At 44.7% G+C, this 12,318-nt stretch overlaps 1 protein-coding gene across 1 annotated transcript in view; it reads right to left on the reverse strand.

Annotated features, from left to right (window-relative positions):
* MINAR1 (membrane integral NOTCH2 associated receptor 1) overlaps nucleotides 1-12,060 on the reverse strand; it is a 283,103-nt gene extending 271,043 nt beyond the window's left edge. The window contains exon 1 of the mRNA XM_086957895.1: nucleotides 11,310-12,060. The gene's annotated coding sequence lies outside the window, so the exon portion shown is untranslated. The remainder of the gene's footprint in view (nucleotides 1-11,309) is intronic.
* Between the last annotated feature and the right edge of the window lie 258 nt (nucleotides 12,061-12,318).

Raw genomic sequence — 12,318 nt, forward strand, 5'->3', positions numbered from 1 at the left:
AGTGTAAAACCTTTTATACTGTGACCAAGACCTGTCGGCTGCAATTCATACCCGGACAACGTTTGGACAGGCTACTAATATATATATATATATATATATATATATATATATATATATATATATATATATATATATATATATATATATATATATATATATATACTACATACCAATGACAGCATGCTAATACGCAGTGATATTATTGTACTGGGCTGCTGTGATCTAAAAACGGTATACTGCATTTAAATAAGCAAGTGAATACCTATTATAGCATACTTAGCTGATTATAAAATTAATAGTAATGATCTAACTTTATACCAATGTGCAAATACGCAGTAATTAAGTGCTTGTACTTAAACATATATATATATATATATATATATATATATATATATATATATATATATATATATATATATATATATATATATTTCCAACAAACACCTGGTGGTTTACAGAGCTAATAAATCAGCATGACACCAGAGCCGGGGCCCAAATGTTCGTTCTTAGTGCAAATATTTATTGGCACACGGACAACCCAACGCGTTTCAAAGCTTTCGCCTCTTGCTCACGGGTAATGTGTAGTAGTGGCCATTCATTTTTTAAAGTGAAACATACATGATTAACGTGCACGTGATCAGACATAAACATAGAAAAGATACTTTGTAACAAACAATACGTCAGTATCCTGTTATCGGGTTGCAAAGCAAAATACAAGTTCTGGTTTTAAAGAGCTATTGGTGAAATTACACAAGCAATGTTTATAACTTGTGCAGTTTTAAACAAGATAGTAACTGTCTTGTAACAATTAGATTCATGCTGCTTTTGCGTGAAAATAATCTATTGCAGTTCATTTCATAAATGAAAATAAAGAAAGATATCACGCCCCAGTGGGCCCAGTATATATAATTCACCAATTCTAATGGTCGTGCAGTTCAGTTCATGAATTGAAATAAACAATGATGTCACGCCCCAGTGGGCACAGTATATATAATTCACCAATTCTTATGGTCGTGTCATAAAGTTCAAAATCAAGTTAGACGATGTCAAGCCCCAGTGGGCTAGGTGTTTCCAAATATCTTGTGTATATGCAGCATACCTAGAGAATCAAAATTAGAGAAACAGAGTATCAGTGTTTTGCTATGAGTATCAGGTCACGTGAAAAAATGTGCATATTAAAAACAGTTAGAATGGAATACATCTATAGGAAAGTAGACATTGGATTTTAGTTTAGGATTGTAAGTGCACTGATAATTCTTCCCCTATGTTGTGCCCAAAGGGTTGCGTGGTGTTGTACCGGATGATGTATTTGGATTCCAGTTTGCGTAATTCCAGTAACCTGTTGCCACCTCTATCATTTCTGTTGACACAGTCAATCACATAGAATTGTACAAGATTTGGATTTTGCTGATGTTCGGTCGCAAAGTGCCTTGCCACTGGGTACTGTGGATTTGCATTTTTAATGGCACGAAGATGCTCTAATGCCCGCAGTTTTGCTTTCTTGGTAGTCATACCAATATAAAACTTTTCGCATGGGCATTTGAGTGCATATACCGCATACTCGGTGTTACAACCAGGCATTTTTGTGATTTTATGCTCAGTCAGATCTTTGCAAATTTTAAGGCTCTTACATTTATGGCTGTTCTTACACGCCTTGCATTTAGTGCATGGGAAAAATCCACTCACTTGGGGGGATTTTACGGGGTACTGTAGTGTGGCCTTGCTTAAAGAGTCTTTCAGAGATTTAGCCTTCCTAAATGTGAGTGCTGTATTCTCACTCAGTACCTCATTAAGGTCATGATCTAGTTTTAGGATACTCCAGTGTTTGTCCAGGCTCTTCCTAAGCTGCCATGTTTGGCTATCATAGCGGGTTATAAACCTGATCTGTTCGGATTCCTTTCTTTCTTTGGGAACTAATTGTTCGGACCTTTGCATAGTGTCAACCTTGGAAACAGCCTGAGTGATGACTTTGCTGCTGTACCCCCTTTCCCTGAATCTGTTGCACATAGTGCTTTTTTCTGCCTCAAAACTTGCTTCAGTACTGCAGTTCCGTTTGGCTCTGATGAGCTCTCCTAATGCTCATTAGGAATCCGAACAGATCAGGTATATATATAGATAGATAGATCAGTATGATCTCTGGGAGGACATAGAGAAGGGTGTTACTTTCATCCAGATGCAAGAATACGAGAGCTTGAGCACTGGTTCTGAAGCTGCAGCAACAGCAACCGCTTTACTTCATTTGGAAAAGAGAGCTTATATCAGCTTGTCTTTGCTTTTTTGGCAGTATTTTCCTTAAGGGTGAGGTTGGTGTCAAGCCTTAATCCAAATGACTTGCCATTCAGTGAAATATGGACTTAAAAGCCATCACATTTCATGCCATTGTACCATGTTTTTAGTATTTCTTGGTTGTTGATCTTGGCAAATAACAGAAATTAGTCTTAACATAAATTGTCTTGGTGGGGTTGAGCCTCCACTGATTAACACTGCTAATTTTCACTCCCTAGTTTCTTTTAATCTATTGGCCACCCCCACACAGAAAAACATTTGCATATGCCCTTCAGGACTCTGTAGCGTATATCACCATTGCCCATCCTAATCATTGTATTCTATGAGACCTCGGTATATGGTTTAAAAAACTGATATTCAGAAGACTGTAGGCGTACTCAATCATGATAAAGCCTCAACCACCACCAGCTTGTCACTTGGTCCGCACATGACAAGGGCTATACACTGGATGCAATATTCTCCTCACAAGATCTCATCATCGTCAAAGAAATCAGCCCATCACTTGAGGTGACCACCACATCATATGCTTCAACTTAAACCAACCAATGGCACCACCACTACCAACAAGGCCGAAGAACATATCTCTTCAGAGTCCATGAAAGAAGTTCAACAGTGACACATTTCAGGAACATTTCATGCCGACATGTCAACTGAACCCACTGATGTCTGTCCGCCAATGGCTCATTTATATCTTCGATATTATAGCTCTCCTTAATGTCACAGGACACCTGCAACCACAACAGAAAGTAGGATGTCTTAACTCGAATATAAATTTACCAGAAAAGGAAAATGTAAATGCAAGAATGAAAGTGACAGAAGAAACATTCCACAGGGCGAATGCAGAGTTTATAAAGACATCTTAAACACATTCTGCTTCTCACAATGCATCTGAGATGCCACCAACTTGACTAAAAATATTCATAAATTAACTTCATTTTCAGCAACTAGACTACTTCTTGAAGTATGGCAATAACCCCGAAAATCTTTTTGACTCAGTTACAGAACACGTCACTCAAAGAAAAAAAAATATTTTGAGGTCTACTGCCTAAGAAAAACAACCACTAACCATGTCATTTTAGAAATAGGGCCAAATCATGAAAGTTATGATGCACTCCCAAAACGAATGTATCAACACATTTCCCTAGAGAAACAAAATAGATGAAATCCTCTGATACATGAGGGCGTAAGTTAACCAACTATCCATAAAAGAAACAAAGCAGCTAATTATGTTTATAAGTATCACCGGCTCTCCTGCTGGCAATGCCTGCCAGATATATATTAAAGAACTTCATCAAATATACCTTTACAGCCATAGATGCCAGAGTGATCATCAACAAACTCACTAACATCAGGAGAATTGCACTGCAAAATAAAAACCACATATATCAAGCCTATTTAAAAAATGCAAGGGCAGTACCCCAAGAATCTAACAAAGTAAAGACCTACAGTAAATGACCATTTTTGAATAAACTAATTGAAAACGTAGCATTCAATACATTTCAGAGTTTGTCAAACAACTTCTCTGACCAACAGGCAAGACATCTAGAATAAAGTAGGATTCTGACAGAGTTGCTCCACTATCCCAACCTGAATTCTCAGCTTCTTTTCACACTGAATATCCAACTTCTTCTTTAAAAGACTAAATGATACAGGAAAACAAGGCTGCAAGACAATGAATTCAGTCATACCTCATCACCCTTCTCACAAAAGGCAGATGGTCCCTAAGATACAACAATGGAACCTCTTCATTTCAAGATATATCTTACACCACCCCCGGTCTAAATAAATCCCAGACACTGACATGTTACAACAGCACTGATGACACACAGATTTTCTCTTAAACTGGAAAAAACATCAAATATTTGGACTTCAGCACTCACTTTATATATGCTTGCAGTTGACACTTGAATACTGCAGAACCATTTCAACCTATACCCCTCTAAACTGAAATTCTAAACTATGACCCACCCATGGCCTGGTCTAAGGAAATTCGATCTCATTCCATCACATACACAGAAATAAATAACTTGGGTGTGACCATGGATCCCAAACTCTCACTTGAAAGTGAAGACAAAAGTTTTACAAAACAAAACCTTCCACATCATGAGAATTTTAAAATGGATGTTCCTGTACCTGGGCTATCCCTATTGAGTACATGCCTGAACAGCATTCGTGGTGCATGAATGGACTATACATTGGGCTTACAAAAGTGACTAATCAGAATACTCCAAAGAGCACAGAGTAACGCCGTCAGAGCAGTTCTCTGCCTGAACAGACGCGCCCACATCACTCCTCTCCTCAAGGCATTTCACTGGCTACCAGCTGGAAGACGAATATTCTTGCAACCTCTCTACTTTGTACACAGGACAATTCATTGCATTGGATCACTGCTTCTCTAGTCAGAATTCAAACTCTACGCCCATAGAATGACCTTAATTCAAGCATGGTGCCACCATTAACCGTCCCACCTTTCAGAAGAACTCGGACAGTAGTACTCTCATTCTCAGTACAAACATGTAAATTATGAAACACGAGACCTAAGACAATAAAGACAATCTGCAACCACCTGGAATTCAGACAAGCAATAAAACGTGCCTATTTCAAAAATATGCCTCAATACCCTGAACGTTAGACCTTGCTTAAATTAGCTAATGACATTCACCATTGATCTGCACAGCCAGAGAATCGAGTTACTTCTCCCCCTGATTGTATTGATCAAAAACCAATTGGCTATACCTCAGTGTCATAAAGCATTCAAAAGTTTTAATATGGCACCTACACGCATAAAAAATAAATCACCCTCCCAAAAACATGAACCTATTTCTCACAGTTAGTCTCTAAAATTAGCAGGTATTTAACAAGTTAAACGTTGTAGTTATTTTCAGGTATCCCTGTTACAAAAGCAATCAAACACAATTGCCAATATCATGTTGGTGGCCAGTTGTCCCTCAAAGTATAAAAGACTCCAAAGTGTTATTCTTCATCAAAAATAGGGGGAGGTGGGGGGATTGTTAAGGGTTATTTGGAGCCCCTCGTCCACCCCGACATTGACAACTGCTCCCAGCCAGGCAGTTCATGATTGACCAAAGATGTTACAGATAGCCCATTACACTTTTTTCAATAAAAACGCAGATCTGTTTTAGCATGATTTCTGTCGCTGTTCCCCAGGGGCATAATGAAGGCACCGCTTGGTCACCCCCAACCCCACTCCCCAGGGAAACCAGCCCCACTGTTTAAAGCACATTGAATGGAACAAAACTACTGAATGGCTTCGCTCTTGCTCCTCGCTACCAGTGAGTTAACCTTGTGGACTAAACTAACATTACCAGAAACATCCTTATTCAGTAACTCCTACCCGAGCATGATGAGTGCTCATAGGCGCTGCTATACCTATGCACACATTATGATGCTACATATTCTATTGTATACCTTGAAGCTCAGAGATCACCTCTAACATCCACAGGGCAAAACTGGAGGGGAGGGGGTCTCTGAAAGGGGCGTGGCCAATATAATTAAGGGTGTGGCTTAAAAACACTGGGGCAGATTTACAAGCCCCCTGCGCCACCTGTATGTCACTTTTCGTGACGTACTGGTGGCGCAGGTGGCTCCTCCATATTTATTAGGATAGGAAAAGCCGCCAAGCGTGACTTTTCCTCTTCTTGTAAATACAGCCCCTGCACACGCAGCACTTTGCGTTGAAGGAGCGTTCCATGGGTGTTGCTGTGGGTATTCCCACGCAACACCCATGGAACAAGACACATCTCCAGATTTACGAGAAATTGTAAATCTGGAGCTGCGCCTGAATACTACGCCAGCAAGGCGCAAAGACGAGAAATGTTTTCATTTCTCCTTGTTTTTTCCTCTTTCAATGCGTGCTGCATTCTACAGCACGCAATGAAAGAGGAAATGCCTGTAGTGATTTTTTTTTTTTTGTGCAGAAAGGTGCCCCTTCCTGCACAAAAACAATCTCCCCACGACGCAGGCATCCTTACACCAGCACAGGTGAAACACAGAGATGCGACATATTCTTGTAAATGTGTTGCATCCCTGTGCTTCAGAAGTGCTGCAGCGTGGCGCAGCCAAAGGGCTTGTGGTGCCACGCTGCGGCACTTCCTTGTAGATCTGCCCCTCTGTGCTCAGCATAGTGTGCCGCCCGACTTGTATTTTGCTGTTTCTGTTATTGCATTCAGAGATATGATACAACAAGTAACATCACACCTACAAGAAGTCAAGACTATTGGCTTTGCCAATGGTTGTTCGTGGCATAAGATAAACAAGCAGCAACTATGGCTTGTGTATATAATATTGAAAAAGCTTGTACTCACAGCCCTGGTGACACCACGACAATGCTGCTGCTCCTGAGTTTCAAAAAGAGAAGGGAAAGCCAGAGAGAAAATGACTGTCTTTAAAGAATTTCCCTTCCCCTACAAGGCTCACCTGGCATGACGTCATGCCGTATCTTCACTTGTGAGAAGTGAGCAGCGCACATCGATGTGCCTGCTGTCACTGCAGTCCGGGAAAAACGTACCGCCTGTGCCAGGGCACAAAACAGAGCCCCATAGGGACCCGTTTTGAAGCCCTATTTAAAAAACTGTTGGTGCTCAGCACTGGTGAGACCGGCCCACTTTAAGCCCTCACCATTCATACAAACCACATACACTACACTCCACGTTTCCAATATAGGTCCACACCCTTTCAGCCATGCACCCAGGGGGCGACCAGGAACCCAATGAAAGATGAAGTGTGTCACAGACTGCCTGGGGCTATGAAGTGCTATGTAAATGATACATACTGGGTGGCCACTTACTCATGAATCCAAAAGTGTTTTAGGCCTCATGAAGGATATGAAAAGCGCCTCATAAGCAACCGTGCTCTGCAAACCTCTGGGAGTTAAACCCGAGTGTGGAAGTGGCAAGTCCCCTCCTACCTCTCCCTCAATACCTCCTTCTCTGCGCACGGCCTCCACAGCACTGGAGTCCTGGGCTGTCGCTTTTATGCCATCCCGAGCACTGCCGGGCAACAGGGTGGATGTCCATCGGGTCTCTCACCTGGGAAAGTTAAGTAATTCCTCAGCCTTGTGCTATAAATAGACCTGTGCAGGATGTGAAGAGGGAAAGGCCGCAGGGATGGGTTGTTGTGTCCTCCACCTGTCCGAAACTGAACCGGAAGAGCGGGAGTATGTGCAGGAGTCATACATATGGTTGAAGGCACGGGGTGGCAGCTGAGTAGGAACGATTCGAATACAATTCGAGGACCTGGAAACTGAGACCCTGAGATTGGAGGAAGGCAACACTGTGGAGAAGTCTGTGGTGGGAGAAAGACAGGGGGTTATGAGGGGCAGGCGGCAGCACAGGAGCCTAGACTGGGGCTATGAGGAAGTCTCGGATAAAGGGGAAGGCTGGGGGGGGGGGACTGGTCTGTAATAGGGGGGGGGGGGTGAGCTCCGTGCAGAGCCCTGGTGGGAGCTAGAAGAGCTGTCCAGAGCTCTGTCTTGGGGAATGGGAAGTGAGACCATGGCGGAGGGCCTAGGCCGGCTCCTGGCATTCTGCTTGGTGCAGGAGTCCGGAAATCGAAGAATAGCAGGGTGGAGGGTCTAGAGTGCGGGCCTCCATGGTTAAGGCGACAGCACCATGTTTCGAATATACTGGATCAGCGCTTTCACGACAGCCCTACAACAGCTTGTCCCCTTCCCTCCCCCTTTCCGCTGAGTGTGAAGATGGACCTCGGAGTCTCCCATATTTCACAGATACCATTGGCCTTGGGCAGAATGGGGCATCCCTGGGGGGAGTCGAAGGGATGGGGACCCACCTCCGCCGCAGGGACTTGCTTCCCACCCTGGCCTGGCCCCGCCTCGGAGCTCGTCGTGAAGCGCGGGATGTACCGGGCGGGAGAGCTGCAGGCTGGCAGGAGCGGCCCGGCCCTGGATGGGGCGGGCGGTGCCAGGGACTTGCGGCGGGACACCCGCCTGAGATGCACCGAGAGGGGGCTGGCATCAAGCCCGGCAGGGGTGACCAAGGAGGCGGGCTTGGCCTGAGCTAACGAGGGCTGGCTCCATCCTGGGATAGAAGGGGAGCCGTAGATCTGGCTAAGTGAGTGCGTCACATGTGTAGGGCTTGCGATGTATGGGATACGGGATGTGGTGATGTGCCTGAGCCTCGAAGGAAGGGGTGTTTGATATAGGGGCTGCGGCAGCATCTGTGCACAATGCACGGCGAGGGCGTGCTGGACTGAGTGCTGCTTGGGATGAGGGGAGGAGGGTTGATGAGCCTGGGATAGAAGGAGTGCGAATGTCACCCGCACTGTCCCGGTTGTTCTTTGGTCTGCTGCCAATGCTCGAGTCGCACAGTGTCTTTGCTCCTGGGCGATGCTCCTGTGAATGATATGGACTGTGCTGTTTGTGGTTTGTGAGGCACAGTGCTGTTTGTGTGTTGTGATGCACAATTTCGACTTTCAATGAGCTATGTAGTTTATGCTTTGCAGTTTGTGCTGTGTGATGCACAGTACCGGCGGGGCTGTGATTCAAATGTTGTTTGTAAATGTGATGGAATGCAGCGTTAGTGCTTTGTGAGGAGCACTGATGCTTGTGCGTTGTGGTGCACAGTGGAATGGGTGCTGTTTTGTGTACAGAGCGGCCTGTGCTGTGTGTCACACAATGTATTCCCCCCGGTGCGATGCTCATTGGTTTGTTGTGTAGAGTGCTGTTTGTTCGTTGTGGTGCACAATGTTGTCTCTTGCTATGAGTGATGTCCTTTATGCTCAGTGCTATGATTCAGAATGCTGATTGTAAGTGTGATGGACTGCGCTGTGTGATTCTCACTGTTTTTTGTGAGCTGTGATGCACATTGGTATGTCTGCTGTTTTATATATAGCAGGTCTGCCTTTGCTGTGTGTTCCACAGTGTCTTTTCTCCTGTGCGATATACGGATGTGTGTGGTGCAGAGTGATCTTTGTGTGTTGTGCCACACAATGTTGTATTTTTTGTAACGGGCGAAGTTTTCATGTTCTGTGCCATTTGTGCTTTGTGTTGCACAGTGCTGGTCGTGCTGTGAGTCCAAATGTTAGTAATTGTGATGGACGACACCGTCAGTGCTTTGGGACGAACACTGATATTTGTGCGTTGTGATGCACTGTGGTATTGGTGCTGTTTTAATTACAGGGCTGACTCTGTAGTGTGATGCAGTTTGCTTTTATTGTGTGATGAGTGGGGTCATGTGCTGTCTATAGTGAACAGTGTTTTTTTTATTTATATGATGCAAAGTACAATAAAACATCTACTGTTTGTGTTGTGACGTGCATTGATAGCTGTGGTGTCTGCTGGATAGTGCTGTGTGTGATGTGTGATCAGCTGTGTTGTGTGTGCTCTTTGATACACAACGATAGTAATGCTGTCTATGCTCTGTGATGCACTGTGTAATACGCTGCACAGTGCTTTGTATCGCGTGATGATCTGTGTTGTGTGTGCTGTGTGATAGACAGTAATATTGTAAGTGGTGAGCACAGTGTTACTTGTACAGTGTGATGCTCATTTTTGTGTGTGCTCTGTGATTGTCACAGTTGTAGGATTCGCTACTGTTAGTGCTGTGGGACGCCCGGGCTCTTTGCACTTTGCGGTGGACTGGCTGGGATGTATCATGGGCCGTACTGCATGTGCTTTTTTAGGTACCGTCTTGTTTGTGCCATGGATGCAGGGTTTTGTTGGTGATTTGTGGTGGATGGTGGTGAGTGGTGCGCCCTCCGCTTTACTTATGGTGCGATGCAATTTGTTGGTTGTGTCGTCCAGAGCAATGTGATGTGCTATCTAAGCATGCCTGCCTGTGCATCGTGCTGTGTTCTTCATAAAGTGATGCATGGTGCTGTGTGTCATTCGTCGGTCCGTGGTGTTCTGTTAGAAATTACTGTTTGAGTGTTAGAGCTGTTGCTGCTCGTGTCGTGTTGAATTGTTCTATATAAAAGTGTAATTGTGACTCATTTTTATGTTTTTCTAGTGAATATCTAATATATAAGTGCGGAACTAGGCTCTCTCTTAGAATGACAAGATGAGGGCACTATGTGCTTTTAAAATATCCCTCACACACTAAGAATCCCTTAGTGTCATGCTTCATCATGGGGTCTTCCCGTCCCTCTACGGGGCGGGGCATGCTACGACCTACGAACTACGTGGGAGCACTGATATTGTTGTGACAAAAGGCTATGTGTTGGTTCAGTGTAGGTGATATCAGTGAGGTGTAGGGACCTAAGTATGTGAGTGCAAAATTAAAAAAATTAACATTCCCTGGCTAGTAGAAAAAATATATTTTATTAACTTCTCTGGCTGGGAACGTTAAAAAGGGGGGTTTATGGTAGAGCTATTAGCTAGCTACCTGGTCGACATGTTTCATAAGCAGTCCCCTACTGCTTATTCATCAGGACCTCTAGTGGTCCCTACAAAATAATACTCAGTTCTAAAGTAGTATGCCTAAAGTCCTACAAACCGGTAGCAAAAATCGGCCACCTGTTCAGGTTATGAAACATATACGCATACATCCAATCATATATATACATATATATATATATATATATATATATATATATATATATATATATATATATATATATATATATATATATATATATATATACACATACATACATATACATATCTATATATACACACACATACATATATATATAACTATATACATATATATATATATATATATATATATATATATATATATATATATATATATATATATATATGTATATATATATATATAGTTCGAAAGTATAATGAGCAGTGCTGTTTGCGTTCTCTGTGGTAGGCTTTGCTCTTTGTTAATGTAATTGAAAGAGTGAAGCATGGTCCGTCGCGTGCTCTCTGATATGCTGTGTGACAGATACCCTGTGCTCTTTGCTGCTTGTGATGCTCAGTGCTGCGGGGTGCCCGCAGCTCTCCCAGTGCAGTTTCTTGCCCTCCCTCGGGTTCCGTGAGTTTGTGCTGCTTCTGCCAGTTTCTCTAGCTTTGGTGAAGGGCTGCACTCTACCTTTCTCTTGTGCGCGCCTTGCCCATCTCTCTGGCCTCCTCCGATGTCCACGGCTCCAGCGCCTCAGATCGCTCCGGACCTCGGACACCCTAGACTCGCGACCCCTCAGATCTCTTCAGGACCCCAGCAGTCCATCCCTTCCGGGCGTCGGATGTGGCGCACTGAAGCGGCCCGTGAGCAGCGCGTGGCGCCCAATAAATCAGTGATAAATAAATGTACTACCTCTGGTGCCATTCTTCTTCCTTCTCGCTGAATCTCTCGAATGCCCCTCTCCCCTGGTCCTTTCAGAGGAACGTCTCGCTGGGAGCGTTTGTTTTCGCCCAAAGCTCTCCTGATCTCAAGATCGCTCCTGCGGGTCAGTTTTCTCTTGACCCTCACGCCCCTCTCTCTGGACCTTCCGATCTCTCACGAGCTCTCAGATCCCTTCGGTCCCATCAGATGTCAACCTCTCCCCACTGCTCGGATCTCCTCGATTCTCTCAGGTGTCAATCACTCCATCCTTTCCAGATCACCTCGGTCCGCTCAGATTTCGATCTCCCCGGGCTTCTGAGCGCTATTGAGACCTCCGTGACATCCATCTCTCCAGCCCTCTCAGATGACCATGTTTCCGAAGTCCAGACCACCCCTTTCAATTCTGACAAGGCGGACGTCTCTCCCCGCAGATCCTCCCGCACGCCTGAGCTCTCCGACTGCCTCGTTTGTGGCTGCACCATGCAGGTGTCTCCGGGACCGCTGGATCTGTGCGCCCTGCCCCTCGGATCCCTCCTGGCCAGGCGCGCCGGCTCTGCTCTCGGTGCTTAGCTCAGAGCACACACAATGGGTCATTTACACATTCTCGCTCGCGTCCCTCCTGCTGCTCTCAGAGCCGTTCCTCGCAGCGATGCATCCCGGGGACAGGCTGCCCGCGCAGCATCAGCATCCTCCTGGGCCCGCCCCTTTTCCTTCAATGATTCCCCTATTCCCCCCTCTAGCCCGCCCTCCCATAGCTGCCCTCCGTCTCTCCTCCCTC

The sequence above is a fragment of the Lissotriton vulgaris genome, chromosome 2_1, assembly GCF_964263255.1.
Source record: "Lissotriton vulgaris chromosome 2_1, aLisVul1.2, whole genome shotgun sequence".
Classification (NCBI taxonomy): Eukaryota; Metazoa; Chordata; class Amphibia; order Caudata; family Salamandridae; genus Lissotriton; species Lissotriton vulgaris.